This window comes from Quercus robur, chromosome 3 (assembly GCF_932294415.1).
Source record: "Quercus robur chromosome 3, dhQueRobu3.1, whole genome shotgun sequence".
NCBI classification, from domain to species: Eukaryota; Viridiplantae; Streptophyta; class Magnoliopsida; order Fagales; family Fagaceae; genus Quercus; species Quercus robur.
The window spans coordinates 27570103-27584609 of NC_065536.1; positions in this window are offsets into that span (position 1 = coordinate 27570103).

Here is a 14507-nt window from a genome sequence, read left to right on the forward strand (position 1 = left end):
AAAATACCTCTTGACATGGCCTCAACTTTCTGGAAGAATGGCTCAATGGGCCATCTTGGTTTCAGGCCATGACATGAAGCGTATATGACCTATCGCCGTCAAAGGGCAACGTGGCTGACTTGCTTGACGATTTCCTAGGGATCAATGATCTCTCACTTCCTCAACCGGAGATTCTAATAGTGGAAGAGGAAGAATAGCGCATATGCTTTGATGGCTCATCCATAGCACTATATAGGGTTGGGGTGGTCTTAAAATTCCCACACAAAGAACACACTTTTGTGTACAAGCTCTATTTCTCCAACTCCAACAATGAAGCTAAATATAGGGCCCTCATTATAGGGTTAAAGACTGCCAAAAGAATAAGAATAAAGAGGTTAAATTTTATGGAGATTTTAAGTTGGTGATCAAATAGGTGGATGGAGCTTACAGAGTAGATAGTACAAACTTGCTCCCCCCATGGCCATAGGGCCACGATGCAAGAGTTGTTGAAGGAATTTTGTCAATAAATTTCTAGTTGATTAATCGAACTGAGAATAAGTTACTAACTACTTTGGCCACTAAGTTGATATAAGGTAATATCATAAATTAGACATAGGTCACTAAGCACATCTTAGAAACCAGTAGTTAGTAACGACTCCTAAAAATAAAAAATAAAAAGGACTCACTAATTAATATACACACATCACCCAATTGTCTTCTCCAATCACAGACTACTCATGTGTCACCATGAAACTTACACGTAAGTGTTAGGCGTCGATCAACTACCAAAATCCAGGGTCAACAAATGTCCTCAGTGTAGTCTCTACTGTGAAGATCCTTATTTTTTAAAAAAATAAAAATAAATTAAGTTAAACTTAGTGGTTTTTCGAAGTCCTCGTGCGTGTGGGTGTGTTTTGTGTTTATGAAGTCACCACTTAATTTAGTTAAGGAAAAATAAGAAAACCAGGAATGAATATACATAATTATCGATATTAATTGAATTATATCAATATATCAAAAAAACAAATCACATAATTTTGACCCTAAATACAATCTAAGAAAATGAAAATTTACATAGCATTTTATCCTAGTTACATTCTACAAATTAAGTAGAAAATATCAACACTTTATTTCCTAGTTACAATCTAAAAAATAAGGCAAAAATGATAAGAAAATTGTCTACAAATAGAGACATGCATTCAGAGGCTAAATTAGTAAGATGGGAAGGTGTCAAGCGTCAAGTTCACAAAACCCATAAATGAGTCCGTGCGATATTGACGGTGATCTTGTTATGCACTTGATACCAACATGTGATCCTGCATGAAATGCATGAATACTAATCATAATATTATAGGAAATAAATAATCATTCCCTAAATTAATTAATGGTCATGCGAGTACACATACATGCGTGGATAGTAAATATCATTCCATATCGCCGCTCATGATGTTCTGATACGTATATATTACTATATGTATAATATGATGGTTGGGGTATTATACCTACACACAAGACCTCCTTCAAATGGTTTGATGGTGAATTTGAAGGTGAGCTTGACTACTTAAAGTGTTGGACTTTCTTATTGACGAAATTTCCTCTTGATCAATGGAGGGAGTGGTGCATGTTTGTGAACAGGGGATGTTTAATGTGTTATAATTTTCATGATGTTGTGATGCCTTGTTGATGAATTAATATGTAGAAGTTGGTGTAAGTGAACGTGTTTAAGATATTGCTACCTCATGTAAAGCAAATCCACTATAAGAGAATTGAATTTTTTACAATCAAATTTAACCATAAATCTATTGCTGCCTCATGTAGTAACTTACTAACACGATCACGTGCAAGTTCCAAATCAACGGACTCCTTCTCCCTTCGGATTTACTACAACACAAGCACCTATGCTTATGACTTTGAGATCTCACTCAGAGATTTTAGATCACCATTAGTAATAATCTTGTAGCATCAACTAGGTTTCACCACCGTTTGATTGTAGATCTTGTGCTCCGGTAGATTCTTGTGTAGTTAGAAGATACAAAACCTCTCAAATCTCACAAAGAGTAACACACAAGTCTTCCAAAAGTCTGAAAAAATGTAGCTAGAGTTTCCCTTTTATAAATGGACAAATTAGAATGAAACCCTAAATGTTTTCGCGGGCTTGGGTCTGATTTGAAATTCTACAGAATTCACTTTTCTGCGATTTTCGATTGGTAGAGTCTAATTCTCAATCAATCGAGCTTGGCAAAATGTGACTTCCCTTTTCTGCAATCAGCTCGAACTTGAAGCAAGAAACCTACACCTTTAAGCATTACCTAACACATAGACTAGACATGTTTTATTCCTGGTTTGCCAACACAAATAAAATATGATTCTAAACATTTAATCGTAAATCTTCAGAAGCTAACAATCTCTTTTTTTGGCAATCCGTGACAAAACACACATACAAAATGAAATGATCAATTCAAATACCAGCCCAAATACAAGGTATTGCCCTAATACAATTCTAACACAACTACTAACTATTAGTTGCTAGTATAGACAGCAGTTGTTGAAAGAATTAACTTGTAAATTCCTGAAACATTGAAAACAAACCATAAACGCATGTGTGGAAGATACAGTAGAAATCCAATAAATAAAAACTAAACTTGAATTCACAAAGCTTAAAAGATAGATAGAAAAGAATATAAAATGAATATAAACATCAAATATACTATCATAGTCAATGAACCATCAATGTTTGTGAAACAAAAACAATAACACTAAACAGATAGAAAAAAATACATATGACAAACTCCCCCTAAGTACAAAAACTCTCTACTCCCCCTACAAACAAGAACTCTCAAAGTCCTTAAAGTCCTAAAGCCTACTCCCCTTTTTTGTTACGTATTGCCAAAGGCAACCATCAATCGTCAGAGGGTGGAGGAGGTGGAAAAACACTCCTATACTCTGTAAAATTAGCACAAAAGGCAGCCACCTCAATCAGTAACTCATCTAGAAGCTGTCCACGAGCTACTTGAGTAGTCATAAAAGACCCCATCATGGCACAAAGCGAGAGAGGAGGGGTAACAGTAGCTTCAACATCATCATCACGACTAGAAGGATCCATAGTAGCAGTCGGATCCACATGTGCCTCCTCAGCAGTAGGCATAGCATTAGAGGCAGTAGCTGTAGCAGAAGCTTCACCTCGTGGTCACTTTGAAGTCCCAATGCTTGGTTCAGCACTCTTCATCTGAGCCTGTCACTATCTAAAAGAAGTGGCTCCTATTGGGGCAATGAGACATACTAACTCTAAAGAAGGAAAATCTTATAATCCTAGAAATCTCAAAATCCTATATATGTTCACAAGGAAGAACAAATTTTGACCTTTACTCTTACTCCTATAGATATCAACAATAGTTTGAATGAAAAAAGAAGAAAAACACATAGAACCATCAGTAATGAAAGCATAAAGGAATGCACACCTATCTATAGGAACAGTATGTACATGAGAAATAGGATAAATGTTATGGCAGGATATCCATAAATACAGATAGTTAAGTTCAGTAAACTCACAAGAATTTTTTCTTGGTTTAGATTCCCAAGAAACAGACCTACCATAGAGTAAAGACATGATGTCATCTACAGTAGGAAAATTAGTGTATGGATATGTGGGTTTACGAACAAGAGGAACTCCTAAAGTTTCAGAAACTGTTTGTTTAGAAATGGTAACTCTTTACCTCTAACTCAAGAAGTCAAATGACCACCTGTCACCTTAGAATAAACAGAGAGATTTGAGTAAAAATCTCTAATCAAAGCAGCAGCATGAGGATTAGACACCTCACACAAAGAAACCTAATTCCTAGACACTAGATTCTTACATATAGAAGGATCTAACTCATTTAAAACAATCTCCCTCTCTCCCCAAATGATGTCATATATGATTAAACTTATATTCTCTCCCCAAATGATGTCATATATGATTAAACTTATATGCAAAAGTTACTACTCTTATAATTTCATTTAAAAAAAAAAAAAAAAAAACTCATAAAATATAAAATGGGATATTGTAAACCATGATGATACATTTAATTTGGATCCAAAAGAATAAATTAACTCAATTATGTTAAATATATGATGATGATGCCAAAATCATCAGTTGGATCACTCATCCAATTTGGAGCTTTAGATGATCTTGTGGGACCTGCAAGATAAAGAGAATTGATCGAAGAGACCACCGAATTGTGCCCGGTGGGGGAGCCTCCGATGCTTAAGTATGTATCAGCCCATATCGTTTCTACTATAAATAGCATTTTGTAGTGGTTTTTTGAAATCCCTTAGAAAATGAACAGATTGTCCCTTTTATAGGTGATTTAGGTAGCTGTTGGACATAAATGAGGGTGATTATTACCTTAATTGTAACGTTCTTTGTCTTGATGAGAGAATTTAAGACCTTTGATGGTAGTTATTGAAGGTGTTGGACTGTTACTCATCTATCTTTGATAGCCTACTTATGACACAATGATCGTCCATTAAGATGGACAATCTTAATGGTTTTTATGGACTCATCAGTTGCCCCCCATTCCCAAGTCTGATTTTGCTTTATGTTGGTCAGGCTTAGGGAATGTTCTTGACTTGTTTAGATTCGGACTTCTTTATCTTCAACTACTTTCTTCTACAAGATTGGTAGTATTTTTATGATGACTTCTTAGTGTCTGCCTTTTGAAGGTCTTTTTGGACGTTTAAGAGATCATAGCTTGATCTTGAAAGTGAGCTAGTTTCCTTGGACGATCATTTTTTATCACTGCTGAAGAGCAAGCTAATTTCTTTGGACGACCACTTTTTATCACTGCTAAAGAGCAAGCTAATTTCTTTGGACGGTCATTTTTTATCACTGCTAAAGAGCAAGCTAATTTCTTTGGACGACCACTTTTGATCATTTCGATGCTTCTTCTTTCATTCATTCTCTGGTTGTCATGTTTGATATTTTTGATTTGTGTCTGACTTGCATTTGTGTGAGAATCCTTGTCTACTTACACTCGTCTAAGGGTATTTAGTCACTTAGCCACTTTTAGGTGACTTACATCCAGTCACGAAGCTTTGTCATTTAGACTTCGTCAGCGATTTAAATCGATCTAGCGGAATCTTGTCCCCCTTTTTTTTTTGGTGACTTACATCTATTTAAGGAATCTTGTCACTTAAGTTTCGTTAGTGATTTACATCCGTATTGACGAAATCTTATCACTTAGCCATTTTTTGGTGACTTACATCCATTTAAGGAATCTTGTCACTTAGGCTTCGTCAGTGATTTACATCCGTCTTGGCGGAATCTTATCACTTAGTCATTTTTTTTTTTTTTGTGACTTACATCCATTTAAGGAATCTTGTCACTTAGGCTTCGTCAGTGATTTACATCCGTCTTGGCGAAATCTTATTACTTAGCCATTTTTTGGTGACTTACATCCGTTTAAGGAATCTTGTCACTTGTTGTTGGAAAGATTCCTTGACGCTATGTCGTTTTGGACCTTCTTAAGGCCATGTTGATATCTGCATTAAGTAGCACATGCACTTGCCAAGACTTGGTTAAACAAGAATTTTAGAACAATTCATATATGAATAATAAGTTACTAATAGCCTAGGTGGACCTAGTAGTCCTAGAGTTTTACCTCTTTTGTGTTCTGTCTAGTAATGCATACATTTTTGCATGAAACCTTACTAGGTGTAAATTTTTATAGATGAATATAAAAAAGACAGAGATAAATGTGTTACCTTAAATGACGATATTATTTTGTCACATACCTCGATCTTTTTATTGTTGGGATCTTCTTGACAAGCTCTTCCCTTTTGAGGATGATGAGCTCTTCTCTTTTCAAGATTTTTTTTTTTTTAATCCCGACATGATACTTCATGTCTAAGGCTTAGATCTCTTTTGCTTCATTTTCTTTTTTTGAAGGTGTAAAAACTAGGCCACGTTTTTGTCCCCGTTCAAACGTGAAATGTACAATTCTTGTTTTTTTTTTGGACGACTAGAGGAATGATCTATCACGATTGGAACTTTTTTTTTTCTTTTTTTTTTTGGCGTGCTTTGATCACTATGGTCATTGCCATTTGTAATAGAAATTTCCTCTTCCTTCTTCTTTAATTGTATGCTTAAGTCACTTCAATAGTGCTAGCTGCATGACAATGTACAAATGTGCAATTGCAAGCTATAAAAGACGAAGTGCATTCTATATGAATCATAGAGAAGTATAAAAATTGAAGTTATTTGACTATATGCTTCTTTAAATTGGTCTTTGTTAGGTGCTTGCACCGTATATGATTTCTAAAGCAATTTAAGAAGATTTTGGTGAGTTGATGGAGATAGTGGAAATTTATTGAGACTTAAATTCATGAGCATATTGTGAACACGATCATCTAGCATTTTAAGTTTAGGAAACTTAAAAAAACTTCTCAGATTCATGACGATGAAACATATGCTACTAATAATATAGTCATATTGATCGTGATAGTTGTAACAATTTTATAGCAATATTTTCAGCGTGTTCTACATACACATTTGTAATAGTCATGCAAGTTTGATATTTATATGGCTTCAATGAAATAATCTCACGCATGGATAATTAAAAAAAGAGAATGAAATGAGTTACCTCAATAGAAGACCTTAAATCTCGATACTATTTTGTACATACCTCGATCTTTTCATTGTAGTAGTCTTCTTGATGAACTCTTCGTCATTGAACCCTTACTTATAGAGCTTTGAATAAGAGACCTTAGATCATGACATTATTTTGACACGTACATCAATCTTTTTACTATTGGAGTCTCCTTGATGAGTTCTCCTCCTTTGAGATCTTTTTTGTTAAGCTTAACATGATATTTCATGTTGAAGGCCTAGATCTCTCTTGCTTCATTCATTTGAAGGGATGAGAACTAGGCCACATTGTTGTAATTCGTCGAGGTTGCTCCAAGGCTATATTTCATTTCTCAAAGGACGAAGGTCATCCTAAGTTCTTTTATTGTTGTTGTCCTAGGTATCTGAAGACGACCAAAGGGTTTACTCTCGTTCAAACATGAAGGTTTCAGTCATTTGTTTGATGATAACCAAAGGAATGATTTGTCATGGTTTAAACCCGTATATTTCTTTCCTGGGACTTAATCTTAGCTTTAATTATGTACTCAAAATGAGTCACCTCAATAATGCTTGCTGCATTTTGTTAGGAATGACAATATCCAAATAGGCAATTTGCATGTTGAACTATAATAGATATCTTTTGACAAAGTGAACTAAATGTGAATCATAGAGAAGTATACTATGATATACGAATACTAAAGCTACTGGCTATATGCTTCTTTAAAGTATCAAGGGACAAAACTTTGATCTTCTTCTTGGCAGGCTCTCTTAACGAGTTCTCATTCTTAATCCTATGAACTTAAAGAATTTATGTACAGTAGCTAGTCTAGTTGTTGTACTATAATGTGCTCTTACTGCACAAAGTGTTAGATTTAGAGCTATATTGTCAAGCATAAATACTATTAACCACAAATGTTTGAATTATTTACTTAATTTTGAGGATGGTATATGTTGATGCGTCCATGACATAGTCTTTAGCACAATATCCCTTCAAGTGACTATGTAAGACAAATATGTATTGTGTGTATAAAACAAAGGAAGCGTAATTTAGTTCGTATTGAGCACTAAAATAATGGCTCAATTTATGAAATTATGATGCACAGACATATAGATTCCACTAAAGTTTTCATGACACCATATGGTGGGATGTATAAATGGAACAATTTAAATTCTCCATTCTCAAAGTCAAAGTAACATGTAATTATACATGGAAAAGTTTGAATGGTAAACTTTGTTCATCCTATGGTGGAACATTTCAAGATATAAAATTTCATATCTTAGTAATGATGATTGAATTTATTTCAAGAAGAAATATACTGATACTAAATAATATCTTTATGTATATTGGCATAAATTGTAATGATTTTTGAATTATGAAATTTTACAAACTTGCATTCCTTGAATAACTGGATCCTTTGACCCAAAAATAATGCCATTATCATATTTTTTAAACCATCTTATATCTAATGATATTGACCACTCTAGAAGTAAAAACATATAACGTTTTATACATTTAATTGACTACTCTAAGGAGCATTTATAAATTAATTTCCATTAGGAAACTAATTGTAGAAAGTAAAAACATATAGGAGTATTCACTAACTTTCTTTATCTAGAAATTCTTTAACTTCAAAAATCGAAATTGAATAACTTCGAGTTTAATATCTAAAGCAGTTTTTTTTTTTTTTTTTTTTTTAATTTAGACAGGCAATAAGATTCCAATACACCTTTTTAGTGCTCAGAATTATGACACACTATAATTCTATTAAGATAATAAATTTCGGTTTTGCTTTTTTCAAATGCAGAAAGTTAAGATTTATTATCTTTGGCAAAGCAATTATCCTTGGCTTCCATCTTTCCTATCTTAGCAAGATGTATTAGGAAAGAAAAGTAGTGATATAAAAAGCCATAATGCTTGAATATCAATTAGGATGTTATCAACGGTCTGTTACAATATTAGGAAAGGTAATAAAACCCTTTCTAATGGCCATAAATTGGATTCAAGATCATAATACTTTGCCGATATTTAGCCATGGATATTTTTTATTACTTTCTTTTACTATATATTTATAGTGTGTTTCGTGTCTAGGCTGTAGATTCTTAAACTTCATAGTTTTACAAATATTTAAACCCTCTTTTGGATAAGTGTATCTCTTTTAATTTTGTGATTATTTGAAACAAGTAATATGAGATTAAAACCATTCTTGTGAAATCATTCACTATTTTTGGTGTAGTGACGATTATGGTAAGTTTCTAAAAGAATTTGAATTGTTATGCATGTATCTATTATCTCTATAGTTGATAGGTGCTTTGCTTAATTGGAACCATTGCTTTTTAAGAAAATTTTCTAGAAGACTTACCTAAAATTAAGTTATGCAATACCAAATTGTAAATACACGATTTGATAGCTATAATGTAATTGTTTCCAAGAAAAGTTTATGCCTTATTTAGAGTCACCTAAATAGTAAGACTTTAAGATCTTAGTCAATACATAATTCTACCAAAATAAAAATATTACTATAAGGAGAATCACATCAGACGTACCTGAGTGATTGTACTCAATGGATGTATTAGTGGGTTAGCCCATGGAATGCATCCATTTACCATTCATTTATGAGAAGGATTTTTTCTTTACATGTGTCCTTCACCAGCAAAACGACGAAGGTGCTCCAGTAGTGTATTAGAGATTCAAATGGGAGGATTCCTTGATTGGAATGATATTTTGGGTTATTTGGTATTGCACTTTAGCGTCCATTACTCCAAATTGAAAAAGGTAACCCTTTGTTGTAGGAAGAGCTTAATGGCTAATTTCTCCACAGACGGCGCCAAACTGATGATGCCAAAATCATCAGTTGGATCACTCATCCAATTTGGAGCTTTAGATGATCTTGTGAGACCTGCAAGATAAAAAGAATTGATCGAAGAGACCACCAAATTGTGCCCGGTGGGGGAGCCTCCAATGCTTAAGTAAGTATCAGCTCATATCTTTTCTACTATAAATAGCATTTTGCAGTGGTTTTTTGAAATCCCTTAGAAAATGAACAGATTGTCCCTTTTATAGGTGACTTAGGTAGCTGTTGGACATAAATGAGGGTGATTATTACCTTAATTGTAACGTTCTTTGTCTTGATGAGAGAGTTTAAGACCTTTGATGGTAGTTATTGAATGTGTTGGACTGTTACTCATCTATCTTTGATAGCCTACTTATGACACAATGATCGTCCATTAAGATGGACAATCTTAATGGTTTTTATGGACTCATCATATGACTTCTAAATGAAATTTATGTATTAATTCAATGATCAAATAAAGCATGGGGCTAGATGGTATGGCATTTTTCTAAACATAGATTATTTAGTCAGAGAGTTATAAATTGATGAATTTTGATAAAGAAAGACTTGTTATAATGAAAGTGTTTGTCCTTTGAAACTAATGTCCTTTTTTTTTTTTCTTTTTTTTCTTTTTAAGAAATCAAAAGAGTTATTATAAACTTTATAAGTAATTTACAATAAAAATAAAAAATAAAACATCAAAACTCATAAAGGTTAACTTGGAATTTATACCAACACATGAACAATTGTCATCAATAATTAATATACACCATATATAGCATAGATGTGTACTCTCTAAGTACGGAGAAAGATGCTCCTAAATGTGTGTTGTAGTGTTGAATTGAGTTTTTATTTTATTTTTTTGGGGTTAGGGAATTTTAAGAGTCACATGCCCACGCATTTTTCATGCATGTATTTTATTGTAATTCTTAGTGTTATTTTTTCATGATTTTTTTGCCTGTTTTCAATGTCCTTGGCCTTTGGCACCAAAGAAGTCCACTCCTTGTTATAATCCACTCGCTTCCTCATCATTCCACTCCTTCCGCCATTGAGTTTAGTGCACATAGGTTTCCCACTGAGTCTTACTTCAAAGGATCCAAATGCTATTTGATCCCCATGGGATATATGTTAATACCATGGCAGCACCTAAGGACAAAGCTCTTAATTAATAATGTTGGAGCATTTTAATATTATTTTATTAAAATGATTTTATATTACAACATAAATATAAAGATATAGGAGTTAATATGATAGATAAGAAATTAGTGAAATGTTTAATCCCACATTGAAAATGAGACACTTTTGTTCTTTTTAATTGTGGTGATTAATGGGCTAATATGTATTAAAAAAAATATCAGGCTAGATATATTTAGAATAAATAGTCTATCCATTCCATTAGTGAATAAATGACATTTTTATTATGGAAAATGAAGAGTCATTAACTTATTTAATAGACTAGCCATTGGGCATATTTATTCTTCAAAAACTCTTTATCTAATCCATTTATTTTGTAACTCCAATCCATTAGCATTATATTCAGCAATTAATCTTGTAACATCCACTACATCAGAATAATAGACATAATTAATCAAGTTAATTTGAGTAATCAATTTTATGAGGCCCATTAAGCCTATAACTAGACTAATTCAAACCCATTACAAGTTACAATGTTATAACAACAAAAATTACAACAAATACAATCATTCTACACACTAACAAATAGAGGGATTCTTGGCAAGGAAGGGTGTTCTTTTTGGTGGAGGTTTGAGCTTGAACATTTTGCGCAAAAGTTGTTCTAGCTATACAACATTTGTTGGGCTATTGTATCATGGGGGAGACAAGTCAAAGAAGGTCTGTACCAGTTATAAGGATTAGCCAATTAAGGGCTTGAGTCTCTTTAAAAAGAGTGAGTGTCACGCCTTAATCCAAATAGTATTGTGTATTTTTAACTCAAATAAATAATATTCAAAAATATATATTTTTTAGTTTCTTTCGGTGTTATTTTATTATTATTGTATTTTGCACCAACAAATACAAAGTTTTTAAGAAAGAAATTTAGAGTTCAGCCGACCCAATGGTACTAGTCTAAAGAAGGAGAGCCAAGATAGATGGTGAACGTATGACCATTGATGTAACCAAATGTCCAGTAATGACAATGGAGTGGCTGAGTAATCAAGGCCTTATGAAAGGCTAACGTATTAATTAGAACTCAATACATGCAAGAAAATGCAAGAAAGTAGTGGTTACACATCCACGTGAACAGTGAGTTCCAGTTAATTTAGTTGGTAAAATCATTGATGGTTGAATAAGAAAATCTGGAGTTCAATCTTCACTTATACCAAAAACCAATTGGTGGCTTGGTCAGACGATAAAGAGTTATATCAGGAGAAGACACCATTAGTTGAATTCTCTAAAAAAAAAAAAAAAAATCCATGTGAACATTGGAAGAACTACAAAGACAAAATCTTGTAGAGCTCGAAGTTGGCTTCGGTATGGTTTTCAAGCCAACCAAAGCTACTTTGATGCTTAATTTAACACTCACTGTAGTGGAAAATGTAGTTTATGTGTCTTACATTGGCATATAGAGTGTTAGGAGTTTATATAGGATGTTGGTTTTTATTCCGTGATCTTTGTCCAAATCCCAAGATTAATAGCTTGTTTGGATGGAGAGAAAGTAGAGGAGAGTAGAGTAGAGGGAGGGAGAGTAAGTTAAATTACCTTATTTGGATGTTTTTCAAGGGAGGATGGGGAGGAATTTGGAGGGGTTTTAACTACTTTAAATCTCTCATTTTTAATTCTCCCAAATTAGAGAGATTTGGAGGGAGAGTAAAGAATAATAAAAAAATGCTTGACCAAATGAATTACCAAATTTATCCTTATCATATTAACAAAATTACAAACTATGAAAATGTTAATTATTCCCCTCCCCCTTACTTAATTTTAAAAACATCTAAATAAGGTGGAGGATAATCATTTCCCTTTACTCTCCTCCCCACTACTCTCCTCCTCTCTACTCCCCCCTCTACTTTCCTCTCCCACCAAACTTCCAAACATAGTATAAGTCTGAAAGTTCAATTTTTTATGTTATTAATTGAACTTGGCTAGAGTCCAAAACTTTTGTACACAGACTTACCAAGACCATGACACATGTTTGAGAGATTGGAAGAGTAAATATCCTCTCTATTCTTCTCTATGTTTGTAACTGTTAAGCTGTTCTCAACCAAAAAAAAACCTATCAAGCTAATTTCAACCTATTTTGTACGCCTAATAAATATCACAGCTTGCGAGGTAATATCAAGAGTAAAAAATGTTACATATGTCTACCTCTTATATGTATATATATATATATATATATATGTGTGTGTGTGTGTGTGTGTATTTGAGATGAAGAACAAAAATATTATTGATAGGCCAAAAACGAATTGATCCCTTGTGATAAATTAACCAATTAATTTAGCCAAGTGAATTAATTAAGTTAATTAACATGCAAACGCGTGGTAATACAAACAAATCACCAATAAACTAAGTATGTAGCGAAAAATAAATTTGACACGGTGATTTGTTTACAAATAGGGAAAACGTAACGGCAAAAACCTCATCGGGTGATTTTCAGGTCACCACTCCCGAAATTTCACTATTATTACAACAAGCGGTTACAAGTAAAGGAATCTCAATACCTTATACCAACCTACAGTTGAACCCTTACCCCAATACCCAATTGGACTTGTTCTATAGTGACAATTTCTCCTTTCGATGCACGGTTCCCAAGTACGTGACTAACCAATGCGCGGATCCTAGTATGCGACTTCAATCACCAACTAGAGAAGGTTGCTGGCTGCAAAGTTCTTCAGTTCATCCCAACGATGAAGATCAAAAAGATGCTTGGTCACAAAACCCTACGGTGCACATACACAGCAACTTCTTCAAGGACGATGAACTAGAGAAAATTTTATCTCCGGTCACAATTTGCTTGAACAAACTTTGTTCAACACTTATGCAACTTGTGAATTCTTTGACGGCCCTTAAAATAATCCTTTTATACGTCTAGGGTTAGGAGAAAAGAAGGCCCAAAGACACATTCACGGATTCCAAGAAAATAGAACAGAAAATTTGTTTTTCTTAAACCTCGACAGATAAGAGGTGTTGAGTAGTTGTCGAGCAGGTGTCGAGAATACGAGCTGAAGCAGTTTTCTTAAGCTCAATAGATGAAGCTATCAAGCTTTAATGAATTTGCACTGTTTAGCTTGTTTCTTGGATAGACTTGAATGACTTCAATGCTTGATCTTGAAACCTTGTTTCTTGAAGTATTAAAAACACCTAGATCTACCCAATTACAAATAAAGTGCGTTTTGTCAAAGGATTAGCCAATTACATAAAATAGTGACATATGTTCCTAACAAGTGAATCACATATGTCCTAACAATTATTGTTAACATATAACAAGAGTACAATGGAGTCAACATTGCCTGGGAACCATGTCCAGGTTGAAATAAAAAAAGCTCAGCTTTAGCCGCCCACAAGGCTTAAGCTGGAAGAGAAAAAATAAAGAATAAAGAATACTGTGCTACAACAAAAAATGAAACACATCAGGATCTCCTCTAAGCCTAGATATGTCGCAAATACTTACTTAGGAAAACTAAGGCACCATTAGCAATGGCCCTTGGTTGGAGTTGGATTTTATCAAAATAGAACTTCTTGCGAGCATTCCAAAAAGCCCAAGTTGTGACTGCTCAAATTTACAAATCCCTCTGTTCTAGTTTATCGTGTAGCATAAAGAAAAGAAGGAAAAAATCAGGTGCAGCATTTAGACACTTTTGGATCTTCCCCAAAACTAATGCCCATATATTCCGAGCAAAAGGGAACTCCCAAAGAACATAGCCAACAATCTCTAAACTTTGACAACAGAACTCGTAGCGTGGATCCACCTTTACCCTCCTCTTCTGTAAATTGTCTCTAGTTGGTAATATATTGAAACAGGCTCTCCACACAAAGTTTCGAACCTTAGGGACCAGATTTGTTTTCCATGAATTACCATTCAGACTAGCTATTGAATTCTCTCCCATAGGTTGTTGCTATAGCTAGAGTGCCACCTG